This window comes from Meleagris gallopavo, chromosome 23, assembly GCF_905368555.1.
Source record: "Meleagris gallopavo chromosome 23, MGAL_WU_HG_1.1, whole genome shotgun sequence".
Lineage (NCBI taxonomy): Eukaryota > Metazoa > Chordata > Aves > Galliformes > Phasianidae > Meleagris > Meleagris gallopavo.
The window spans coordinates 4,014,349-4,027,325 of record NC_139426.1 but is presented as its reverse complement, the minus strand read 5'-3'; the positions used below and the strand labels follow the sequence as shown (position 1 = coordinate 4,027,325).

Here is a 12,977-nt window from a genome sequence, read left to right as displayed (position 1 = left end):
AATTACTTTAATCTACCAGTCTGTCACTCACACTGGCCCAAAGGAGCTCTAAGGCTGTTATCAGTGACCCTTCTAGCTACTCTTTCCTCAAGCATAAACTTGAACTTTTTCCCACACTTCTGGCTTTCTTCCTTCCCTGCCTGTTAGAGATAAAATAGGGAAATATTTGTTGGTGGAGGTTGAGGATGTTATGAATACGAAGTCAGAACTTATCTTTGCACAGTAAATGCTCAGAGGCCTGTAGAGCACTGGTGAAGTCCAGGTTTAGATTCCATTTAAAACAGGGGACCCAGGAGAACACATCATCCCTGTTTGTGGTCACCGAGAGAAGCAGTTCCGGGCTATCATTATTTATAAAAATATCTCTTGTGATAACATGCAGGGACCCAAATGTGGGTGTGTGAGACAAGGCTCAGTAGTGGAGGTTGAGCAGGGACGCTCAGCTGTCTCATCTCTTCAGTAATGGAGCCCCAGCTCATGGCGAAGGCTCCGAGGTCCGAAGTAATGAATGTAATTAGTCCTAATAATGGGTGAGGTGGTCAAGTGAGAGATGGGAGGGTTCAGCTGAGCTTTTTGGGCACTGCTCTTGTTTATGCAAAGGTCATTTTACACCAGTCTGGCAGTGCAAAGAGGCTTGAGAAGCTGGAGGTTAACCCATGGGTGTCTGACCATAGCATCACCTCTGTGTGCCTGACACAGCTGGAGGGAATCAAATACCTAGCAAATACAGTGGACCGAAATCTCCATTGCTGTAAATAAGCATAACTCCTTTGACTGCAACAAAACTATGCTGATCAACGCCTGTTAAGGACTTGATCGAGGGAGTAAATTATTGTTGCCCTTAGTCTAAGTCCAAAGTCAAGTCCTTCAGATGTGGCGTCCCATCCAGCGTTAGAGAAGGTCATGTTTCGCCTCCTCTCCACCTGGGTTGCACCCTCTGGATAAACAGTATTTCCCCATTGCATTCCCAGTCCCTCACGCTTCACCAGAATTAAATTCATCATTCATTTTTTATGGTTTATACATAGCAGTAATTTATGTTTTCAAATATATTGAGGTCACACTTTAGCAGAAAAAGAGTGTTTCACATTTAAATTGAAGGCATGTTCGTTCCATTAAATGGAGATGTTTTGGATAATTTTAAAAGGCTAAAAGTAGTAGAAAGTAACATTAAAATAAAATTTGAGAGATGTAATTACACCTAATCGTACCATAAAATAATCAATACTGCATTACATTATTTCTGACTTCCCCAGTTATAGCCTTTTTTTGTTAAGCTTTTGAATATTGATGAGGTTAGTGGGGTCACAGTCGACTCTCTGAGGTCTAATGGAGGTGGAATTAAGGTGATGTCCTCCCCTATTACATCTACGCAGAGAGGTGAGCTCTATACTTTCTCAAACTGGGGAGATAACAAGGCATCAGAAGCCAACACCAAGGCAACGCTCCTGGAGCTGAGATGAGGCTGTCAGTGAGCGCTGACTGGGGGGCAGTGCTGTCTCCCCATCGCAGCCCCGCTCAGTTACACGTGCTGGGACACAGAGAAAATGGTGTTTGTGTCAACAGAGATCGCGAACAGCTCGAAACCAGTGGGCACGAGGTGACAAGAACCAGTTCTTTCCAATTCCAGCCAGGGATTTTTGTGTTCTCTGTTTTGCGTGCGAGACCAAGAAGGGTTTTGTTGTGGCTGCCTGCCCCCCTTCTCCTTCCTTGAGACCAGCTCCTCCACCTGTTAAAACAACAGCCCCCTCTGCCTGGCCTGCAAAGCATTTGTCCTCCCCAGCCTTACATGTGGACAGGCAAGGCACCAGGGAAAGCTGGGCAGCTGCTGTGAGTCAGCACAGATGTTCAGGCTGGGACCTCATCTCCAGCTGTGTCCCAGAAGCTGTAGATCTGACTTACATCTGACTGAACGGCTGTCACCACTGAGCCATTGACTGGAATCTGCTCGTGCCCTGGTCAGTTCTCTGGCCTTTATTAGGGATCCTGAAGCCATCCAAGGATGTACAGTTTAGAATTCTTTCCTGTGTATAGAAAGAAGTCACCTGCTGAGAGGCTGTGATTTGTATTTTCCTTGGTTCAGCATACCCTTCTAATGCTTTCATGGTCTGTGTTAGGGCAGCTTTTAGCATCTAAAGCAAGAGATTGAAGCTTGAGTTTGATGCCCGAATTTCTGCTACTGCTTTGTGCCTTCATGCAAATGGTTTAGAGTTCAACAAAGGGAGGAGATGTGAAGACACATTCAGCATTACCCTTAGGATTTGGATTTTACCTTCTGTTTCTCCCCCTGTACAATTTGAGCATAATGTTCTTTTTACCCAAGTCTGCTTTGCAGAATGAAGGCAGAAAGGGGGAGGAAAAAAACAAACAAAAAAGATTTCTTAGCTTTTGTTAACTCCCTTTCTAAAGGCAACAAAATGTCATTGTTGTCCTGGCTTCTGCTAGTAAATATCAAGATGGACAGAATTTTAAAACGGAACCAAATCTAGCAGTACCCCTGCATTATCCATTTCATGCCACAGCATCCTCAGATTACAGTGCTCATAACAAAAGAAAGATAACGAGGAGACCCATATCATTACCATTAATAATAAAAACGATATAATGTATTTTTAAAACTTTCCTTAATGCAACACCAGCCCAGTCATCCCAACACTCGAATTATCACAACTGCCTAAAAATATATATATAAATACATAGATGAAAGCTTCAGGAAGGGAATATGCAGAATGTAGCCCTGGTGTTGGATGTCCCTCTGTCACCCTTCCTTCTGCAGGGGGGGCACGCTCCTCCAGAGGGGCTGATTTGCTCCCATCACCCTTCCATACAGAAGCAGCCATGCCCCAGGCTTGCAGGCTGCCTCTTGAATTATTCCTTCCTTTATAACCAGTGCAGTCTTGGGGGTCTGACTGCACGCTGCCCCTGCTCCTATCGGTGCTGCTGTGCCAATTTCTAGAGTATTTTCCTGGCACCTATTCCTGTGTACACAACTCCCTGCTTTCCTTTTCTTCCTTCCCCTTTTTACTCCATGCACCTCGTCTTGTTGCTGCTTTGAAATCCGGTAGCTCAAAATGATGGAGGAAGGGAGGATATTTGCCCAAAAGCAAGGTAACTGTGGCCATCCCTCACTGCAGACACGAGACACCCCCACTCTTCTGATTAGACTGAACTGCTTTCAATTGACTAACAAGCTGCTGCTGCTTTTTCTTTTTTTTTAAATTCGAAAATGGAAGGGACACTATTAGGAAATTTACATTTGCGAATATGATATTTAATTAGCAATATTAATAAATTAATAGAAGTAAAGAACCTTGTCGAGACTCCAGATTAATAAAACATGCACTAGCTGAGTAAATGAGGTGAGCCAGAGATGTGATGCCTGTAGAGGATACAGGGGAAATCTCCCTCCCTTCGAGAAGGATGGAGGGCAGCAGTGCGTTGGGACAAAACAGTTGCTGCCTTCTAGGAGCCTTCACATTTACGCACTGACCCATTCCCTGTCTTGCCACAATACTTGTATGTGGTACTTACATACTTCTATTAAGTTCTGCTGTTTTGCCCACATTCCTCCTTACCCTGCCAGGAAGCTGAATGAGTTTGTGGTGGGGAGTGGAGGAGAACCAGGTTGTGGGTGTAAGGTAACAGAATGGACAGGGATGGGGCAAATGCTTGGAAATGTTTGGTCAGATCCATTAGAGAGCAATAAAGGAGACGTCTAATATTTTCTGATCGGATCCCATGCCCGATGTGGAGCACAGCTCTCACTTAGCTGAGGTTGTGCAGCTTAGTCTTTCCAGGGTGCTTAGGGAGTTCTGCCCTGGAGGGGTGCAGCAGATCCCTGCGGGAGGTGACACCTCAGTGCAGAGCGAAGAAAGGAAGCAGCACAGTAATGTCAGCGTGGGCTCAGTTCAGAGAAGGATGGCTGCATTAAGCAAAGGTCTGACACAGCATGAGATAAACTGCTGCAAGGTTCACGGGGGTCAAGCTCAGCTAGGTGTACCAGTCTTAGCGTGTATCTGTCACTGCTTTGTATCTTAGATGCTAACCCGAGCTGGTCCTTTGCTGCTTGCAGAGCCACGAGTCTGCAAGGCTTTCCAGCAGAAGCTTAAATTTCAGAGTACCCTAACTATTGATCTGATCTGCCAGTGTTTCTCATCTGTCCTGGAAAAACTGCCTCTCGTCCCTGGATTCAGCAGAGCAGAATGCAAAAGAGTGTGATACAGACCTTTCCTTCCCCATCCTGCTCTGCTGGTGCAGGCAGTACCTCAGAAGAGACTGAGGCAGCAGGGATCCTGTTGGGCAGGAGGCTGCAGTGCCAGGTGACTTCATGCTTCCATCAGTCATTACGTCTGGGACAGAAAGGAGAGAATGTGACTCTGTAGCCTGTGTCAGAAAACCTTTGCAGCGTGACGGCAGCAAAAAAGTGCATGGAGCTGGTGAAATATTCCTTCGTCTGCATGCAGTAACTGGTGCAGCCTCTTACCTCAATCAGGTGGGAGAGCAAAGGAGAAGCTGGCCCCTCGGGAACACAGCTAGCAGTCAAAGCACAGCTCTCCTAGGGCCGGTGTGACATTCACACACATCACTGTGAAGTCACGCTCTCCTGCAGAGCATGGGAGAGGTGATTATTTATTAATGTACTGAGCACCATCCCCATGCATCACTCTGTCTTGCTGTGCTGCAGCCGCAGCAGTGAAGCACGGAGCACCACAGACCTGCGCTGCTTTGCACATCAGTGGAAGATATCTCAGATTTCTCTAGGAAGGGACCCCATGGATGGGCAGCAGTGCTAGAGAAGAAGGCAGATACATGAATTGCATGGCACGATACTGAGTTTTTGGTGATGTTTTCTGCATGCCTCTAGTGCATCAGTCCTAGACTCCAAACAAGCCAGCTTGGTGCTCCAAACGTAGGAGCCCAGGGTCCAAACCACTGTGTGGTTTGTCTTACACTCCTGCTGCTGACACTTCCACTAATTGTGGGAAAGTTGTACACAGGCCTCCTGGGAGAGGTGGAGTCCTGGGAGTAATTAGGAAATGGCAGAAGTACTTGGGGACTTTGGCTTGCAATGCCACTCTTGGTACAGCAACAAGTATAAAGTGGGTGTGGCAGAAATAGAAAAAGAAGAAAAGTTGGCTTGGGTGGGGTGCAGGGAGTAGAACTGGGTGAGGAAGGCATGAGGAATGGAGCTCAGCAGCATGCAGATGTGAAATATGCATTGGGATCATCTTGGGATAAAGGAGAAGTCCTAGTGTAGGCAGTCATTAATCTTGGAGATGTGGGCCACGATGAGGCACTCTGAAGCTTAGCCTCAAGGTGGGGCTGCCTTTGATGGCAGCAAGCACATCCACAGGCTCTGGGGCCGTGCCTGGAGCAGAGGCGCAGCCGCCCAGGAAGCGCCCGACGCTGCCGGTGTGGGGGATGCTGCTGGGCCTCTGGGGGCCTGGGGAGGGTCAGCAGGGGGAAAGGCAGTGCTCAGAGGAGCTCCGAGACAACTACTTTTGTTAATACGAATATCTTGGAATTCTCAGATTGCAAGTTGGGTCTTGAGCTTTGGAGATCCAAGGACTTTGCTCTCAGCCTGCAATGGTCTTTCTGCCCTCCTTCCCAGGAGCACTAGGAAAACCCCACAGCTAATTTCATCTACCTGGACTGGTCTTCACGCTCAGAGCCCATTTCTGGGCCTATCAAGAATCCTGAGAAAGAAATCCTGAGCCCTGCGCACCGCCCCAGGCTCTGCTGCTTATCGCCCTCTGTGTGGGCCTGACGCACCCCGGGAGCTGGCATGCAGGGTGCAGGCTCCCACAGACACGCTGCTCTGCGCTGCGTCTCCCTCCTGACCTGCTCATCCTGTCCTGGCTCTTCCTGCTGCTCAGGCTGCCAGACAGGTGCTGCCTTTCAGGGGAGTACAGAGTGCTCCGAAACCGTGCTTGCTGTGACCCAGGCCTGAGGTCACTCATGTAAAGACTGGCCGTAGCCTTTCTGTCACAGCCCTGTTTAATGCCCTGCTCTTAGGGATGTGCTCAGTGGAAGCCCAAAGGAGCTCATTTGCTAGAGGAGCTCCATCCTGCCCTGGTACGTCTGTAAATGACAAGGGAAGAAACTGCAAGCAGGCAAGAGATGGTGAGGAGAGACTTTTCTCATGCGCTAACTGAAGGACTGGGGGATCATTTGCTGCATCTGTGATTCCTGAGGGTCACCCGGCGTGCTGTGAGTTGTTTGGAGCACCCCGAGCGCCCAGCTGTGCTCAGTTTATGGTTCTGTGCAGTGCGATGATGGCCTTTGTTGGGTGCAGTCCCTGTAGTTTGCTGTAGTCTTGTGTAGGGCAGCAGGGAAAGTGTTAATCCTGGTCTTTTTCTGCCTGGAGGAAGCAGCGCAGTTGCCTGCTCTGAGCGTGGGGATTTGCAGGGAGCAGGGGCAGGCCAGCTGCAGGGAATTAATTTCTCCCACTCAGGCACAGTCCAAAAACCAAATCTGCCAATAAAAGTCATTCTGGGGACAGTGCATCTCTGGGGAGAGATGGGCTGATGTGTCCGGCTGGGGACTGCATTTATCTGCAGGAAAGGCTGACTTGTGTAGATTTGTCCCTTAATGGAGTGGTTAATGCTGCACTGAAGTCTTTCTGGCCCTTCGTGCCTGGAACTCCCCACCGAAACCTCGCAGCACGCTCTGCTCTGTTCGAGGACTTCAGCTGCTGGTGGGCTTCATTAAATCATCCCTTACCAACCGCTCCTTGAAAGCTGCGCTCCATCCGCCACTCAGCCGGGGCCGTGCAGCGGGGCAGTGCCGCGAGCCCATACCGAGCCCACAGCCGAGGGGCATCGCGCCAGCTGCGTTTCGCGGCCGAGCGGCGGCTCCCGCACTGCTGGGCCCCGGGGGCGGGCAGCAGGGGGCGCCCAGGGCACGCCGGAGCGGCGGCTCGGAGGCTCGGCTCGGCTCGGCTCGGCTCGGCTCGGAGCCGCTGGCCCGCAGCCTGGCAGTCCGCGCACCCCGATATTTTGGCACAGCAGTGGCACCACGCACCCGTCGCTGCCCCGCGGCCCGCAGGCAGGCTGCACGGGGCTGCAGGTACCGCAGCTCTGCTCCTGCCCACGAGGTTTCTACAAAGCCCGGTTATATAAAGTTTAATTATAATACTTGGCTCTCGTGTAATGCTTTCTATCTGAAGATCTCAAAGTGCTTTCTAAGCATTAAACAAGCCTCACAATGCCCTCTCTCGTCTTCATGTGGGAGGGTTTGCTACACCCTTTTTTTTTTTTTTTAATTTATTTTAAACACTGTCAGAGAAACGGAGGTGCAGAGATGGGAAACGACTTGTCTGAGATCAGCCAGCAGGTCAGTGGCAGAGCTGGATGCAGAACTGAGAAGTCTCCTTGATACGTTCCTGGCTGTGATTCCTGGGGAACGCTGCCTTCCTCCGGGAGCAGCTGTGCCTCAAATCAATGCGCTCTGAGATCTGAGCGGCCCCAGCACAGGTAGATCTCCATTCTCCTTTCAGGAGGCATTCCTCCATCCCTGGTCTGAAAGTTCTGACCCCAACCTGCCCGCTGCCCACGGTAGCTTTTCTTGATCTAATTTTATGAACTGCTGGCAGAACGGAGCAGAGCCACGGTTCAAGGTCTTGCTATCTGAGGCCGGGGAGCCAATTTGGCTGCAGCACGTTTGTACCTCTGGAGGGCCCATTCCCTGGCATCTCCTTCGCCATCCCCATCCCCCTGCATGAAAGGTCAAGGAAATGAATGGGACAGCAAGATGTGCAAGCTTGTAAATATTTAGCAAGCCACTCGCTTTTACATTGCAGATTTTGCTCTGTGGGCACGGCCGTTAATATCAGTGAGACATTAGCTCCAAAAAGCGCCCGTCACACTGTTAACACTGAAAGTGCTCCGTCAAAGCGCCTTGCCATGAATTACGAGGCTCGAGCTTGCTTTATTAGCCCCGAGTTTGTACAGCAGAAACATCAGGCTCAGACTCAGGGCAGCGGGAGAAGGGCCCTCGCAGCAAATTGTAAGGAAAGAGCTTTACCTGCAGAAGTGATGATGCTCTGCCAGGAGCTGGGGCAACCCCTATCTTCCGTGGGGGATGGTTTTTGTCTCATAGTTGGGGCTGTGGATTTTTGGTGCTGGGGAGCCTCTCGTCCCCCACCCCCGAGTGCAGCCGATGCGCGGTTACGTGTTGGACTCAGGGTCACAATTTGACTCAGATTTCGTTTCATTTGCACAAAGACTCATTGACGCCCGGGCCTAATGAACATCAATATTCTTAATGACAGGGAAAAGATCTGTTTTATGGGACTCCAGACAGGCAGTGTCTCCGTGCTCCTTCTGCAGAATCACAGGAAAATAGCGCCGATCTCGCACACGTTTGGGTTCCCACCGTCACAAAGTTCGAACTGCCAGCCCCAGAGGATGCTCTTCAGATAAGAGCATCTTTCTTGGAAACCTCTGTCAAAGTTGCACAGAATTAACTGCTGCGCTGCCTTCTCTGCCTCTGCCTCTTCTCTGTCTGCTGTGTTTCCAATAAGCAGCCCAGTTACACGCATTCTTTCTTTTGAGTTGTGATGATCTTGTTGGATTTCCTGCCAGAAAATTCATGGTGGGAATTTTTCTCATTTTCTGATTTTTTTGTAGTTATTTTCCTCAAACTAAAAATCCAAAGAGAAATATTTTGAAAAAAAAAACCAAACACAATTGCTGCAACTGAAAGACAAGATGCAATGGGTTGTGCTTATCAGCTTCTCTTGCACTTCTGTTTTGTTTTGGGGGGTCACGTTATTGTTGGGTTTTTTTTTTTTCAATATAATTTTGCGTTTCCACCCTCAGCCTTTTGCATCTTTGGCTACCAGATGTGTCCCACATTGAAGAATTATTTCTCCTCCCTAGAGTGAAATAAATGCAATCAATATGAGTATTGCTCTCAGGGCCTTGAAATATTACATTAATGTTCCATGTGGTGACATTTTAGCTGGAATTTTCAAATACATTATGATGGTTCAAATTAATATTTATCAGATCAGCTTTTATATTTTGCAAAAGAGAGAGAGGGAGAGAGAGAGAGTAAGCATTATTAAAATACAAAATGCAGATGAATTCCAAAATCGATGGTCCATTTTACCAGCACTTTCAAGGGGCTGTGTTTTGCTTTCTGGTTTTGTTTTTAAATTTATTAGTTTTACAGGCAAATCTATTTATCTTCCTTGGTTTATTTTTTTGCACCCATTCAGGGTTTTTCAGTTGTTCCTTTCTTTCGTTCTTCTTTATTATCCCAAAATGTAAATTATGACGTTAGCTGGGTTTTTTTTTTCTTTTTTTCTTTTCAGTGATTAAATCTGCTACATGACATCTTTGTCCTTTCTATAAATTAAATCATCTTTGCTTTCCACCTTTAGCCACTGCCAGCAGCAATACTCTGATTGCCAGCAATAAAAGTCCTCACTTTACGGTCTTTATTTCCTACACAAAGCAAACCCCCCCTCCTTCTTCCCTTGTGCTTATGGTGCTTCCCCCCCCCCCCCTTTATTTGCTAAGGGGTTGGTGGGACTAACTCCTGTTTTCAGTGTTTCTCCATAAACAAGGAATTTGCAGAGAGAGAGATTGTAAAGGGGAAAAAAAAAATATCTAAACCACATTCCACTTTATTTCAGTCATTCCTAAACAGATTGTTCTATGAGGTGGAAAATCCAGGCAGATTAATGGTGTCATTTGTTTTGCTTTTTTTATATTTCTGTCTCTTCCTCCCCCCCCCCCCCCCCCATTCCTGGTCCCCTCCCACCACTCTGCTTTGGTGAAAATGTTGGAAAAGTACCTTTATGAGACTAAACGCAGCCTTAAGGTTTGTGGATAATCAGCTGAATTTATGGTGCTGGAACAATGCCGCTCGCAGAATAACCCTCTTTTCCCCCACGTGGAAAATTGTAGGAACTGTCTGGGATCTTACGGCACTTCCTTAAAAGCTTTTGGGGTTAATATTCCAGCTTAGAACCGAGCACCGCTTCCAAACTTTTCCCACTTCCCAGCGTTTTTCCCGTGTCTGAAATACTTGTCCTGTAAGAACGCTGCAGTGTTTGGTGCACACAGACAGGCAGGAGCAAACGTACGTGTGTGTGTGTGCACGTGTGTGTGTGTTGGTGTACGTAGAACATCCTCACACACACACACACTCGTGTGCGTTCTGGCTCTGGCTGTAGAGACGTGCACACACCAGGCTGCCCTTCCTATTTTCCTTCAGTGCTGATCTGGGCAAAAGAACGACAGGAAACTTAAAAAAGAAAAGGAGGAGGAATCGATTGTTCGACCCGCACTTGAACTCTCCTGAAAGAGATAAAGCAGAATTTTCAATAGGTCCCCTGCCCTTTTCACCAGGAGGGAAAGAGGAGAAGAAAAACAAGAGATATTTATATGACAGCAGCTGCTGAAAATAGCATTTCAGAGCAATAAAAAAAAAGGGCAAAAGAGATTCAATGGTAAAAAAAAAAAACAAAAAACCAACACACACACACAAAACCAACAAACCAACCGCACAACAACACAGAAACTCTTTTTCTTGCGCTCCCCAACAGGCGTGAGTGGCTCCTCCTGGAAATGCATGCATGCCTCCTATAGATCTGTTTGAAATTATGGTTGTCATTGAGAGTGAATTTATGCTTCTATTGATCTGCAAAAGGAAAATATTAAATGGTTTGTTTTTGATCTTTAGCTGACCTCGGGGTCAAGGGTAGCCTAAGATTAGTATTCATAGAATTCATCGCCAAATTGTAGTCTGCATCTACTTTATGCAAACATAGGGAAAACATAGAGAAATACAAAGCAAAACGACCAACAATTTCACCACTACCCACACCATCAAAAAAACAACCCTTGGACAATAAACACTGGGAGGTACATACATGCACAAACCCAGGTAATGGCGTGGGGGAAGCAGCAAGAAAATACAGAGAGAAGCACGCAGTCAGAGCCAGTGAATTAAATGGACAGGAAAAGACACACAGCTCAGAACAAATATTGAGGCACAACTATGCTGAAAGACGCCTGCGTGAGCACTCCAGCACGAGTACAAGGGAACATATGAAGAGCAAGATGAACATCGAAAGGACACTTCTTATATTGATGTACTTACCCAGAAAAAAGATGCACATCTGTCGTGGAAAAGCATGGAAAAGGATATGTTCACAGAATCTCACGCAAAGCCAAAAAAAAGGGCAAGCACAAATACAGTTAAACAGGTGCACATACTGATATATGCTGTCAAACATAGTGATATGCAGTTGTAAAAATGTGATGACACGTACACAAATGCAGACACTTCTTGTGTAAGGCACTGTGGACCTCCATCGTTCTCAGTGAGTGTGGCACAAGGTTAGTGAAAGAGCAGAGAGAAGTACAAGCACTCAGGTACCGTAGAACGTGCTTGGGAAGGTCCTCCACTGACTCCTAGTTGTTCAGAAATTCAGGGCAGGACGCTCGGAAGAACACTGAGGCAGTTTCACTTCCTGACAGACACGCAAAGGCACGGGACATTTGTTTCCTCACAAGGAGAGTGAATTCTGCTTGCAAACATCAACAATCCAGGCTAAGGCAGAAGCACCGTATCAAAGAGTGTTTGTGCACAAGGGAGTACCTACTGAGAAATGAAAGCAGACTCAGACAGGGGAAGGGCCCATTCCTGCCTGCATAGTCATCCCAGAGACAGAGAAAAGCATTTGTGACTTGCAGACAAAACCACACAGAAACTCAGTTGGGCACCATGGGATGTTCATCAGCACCCTCAGAAGCTCAAGCAGAAGAAACTTGGTGCTCTCCAGAGACCCAGCAGATACCCAAATGGGTGAGCGTGGCAGAACATGATTTCCTAGCAGTCTTTCCAAGGCCATACCCCTTGTTCTATGGCAACTGATAGCCACTGGTAGCCAATTCTCTGCTCCTCTGACCTACCACTGAAGGCTGAGGAAGTGGCTTGTCCAGGCTAAGCATGAAGGCTTGGCAGGGCTAGGAAATGAAGCTGCAGCTCCTGATCACAGCTCAGTGCTTTAAAAATGAGATCGTCCTCCCTCCCTGTTTTAAAAACATCTTAGCATGGACTTCTAGTTGTTTATGTTGGTGCGATCCAGTTATGAGACCTAATGAGAGCTGTACTAAATGTGAATAGTTTCGGAGCTAAGCTTGTGGATAGCAAGGGCTGATTGGTGTATATCCGTGCAGCTGTGCCCTGGGAGCCTCCCCTCTCTGACCTCACTTATCAGGCCTGTGAGCACATGAGCCAGTGCAGCTTATACCCCATCCTCCAAGGAAATAATCTCTACCACCAGGAGTATCGTTTTGTCAGAGTAACCATCTGCATGCCTGGGCTCTTGCTGTACAGTTGCACTGGATGAGTCTTTGTCTCAATAAAGCTCAATAGGCACTACTTCCCAAAGCAGCATCTTGGTGCGGGCAGAGATCACAGCGAGCAGCGTTAGTGCTGCAGGAGTGGTAAAGGGAAGAGAGCAGTGCAGAGATCAGTGGATTTCATCTGATACTGGCAACGTGCATTGCTGCCAACGGTTCTGTAAGGCACTCATCTTCCACTGCCTCAATCCCCAAAGTCAAGTCCTTACCCAAGGACAGATCACCCCGCATTGAAGAACCAGCACTCATTTACCACGCCTGTAGGATTTTCTTCGTTATGCCTATAGGATAGAGCTGGCTCCTTGCATGATCTGCTCAGCAGGTCTCTGTCTTCTCAAGATGATGAGGAAAATATACATTGCAAAGACAGCGTTTCCAAAAAACCTCCTCCTGGTGGAGAAGGCTTCTGTACAGGTTAGTGTACAAAAATACTACTCTTTCCTGACACTACCTCACTAGCATTAAACTTGGATGAGATACTGGTGCTGTGGATAGAGGAAATGCAGCTAAAAGAGTAGAAGAGAAGATGAACACGTTCCCTGTTTGCTCAGTGCCCGGCAGTTTGAGGTTGTACTCTAATAGTAGTCTTTATTC

At 47.5% G+C, this 12,977-nt stretch overlaps 1 long non-coding RNA gene across 1 annotated transcript; it reads right to left on the bottom strand.

The window, feature by feature from the left end:
* Positions 1–7,348: 7,348 nt before the first annotated feature.
* On the bottom strand, positions 7,349–11,607 carry LOC146542887 (uncharacterized). Its single transcript, XR_014887851.1, has 3 exons — positions 11,395–11,607; positions 9,805–10,234; positions 7,349–8,644 (listed from the first exon to the last, which is right to left on the bottom strand). It is a non-coding gene; the product is annotated as an uncharacterized LOC146542887 (long non-coding RNA).
* Positions 11,608–12,977: the final 1,370 nt, after the last annotated feature.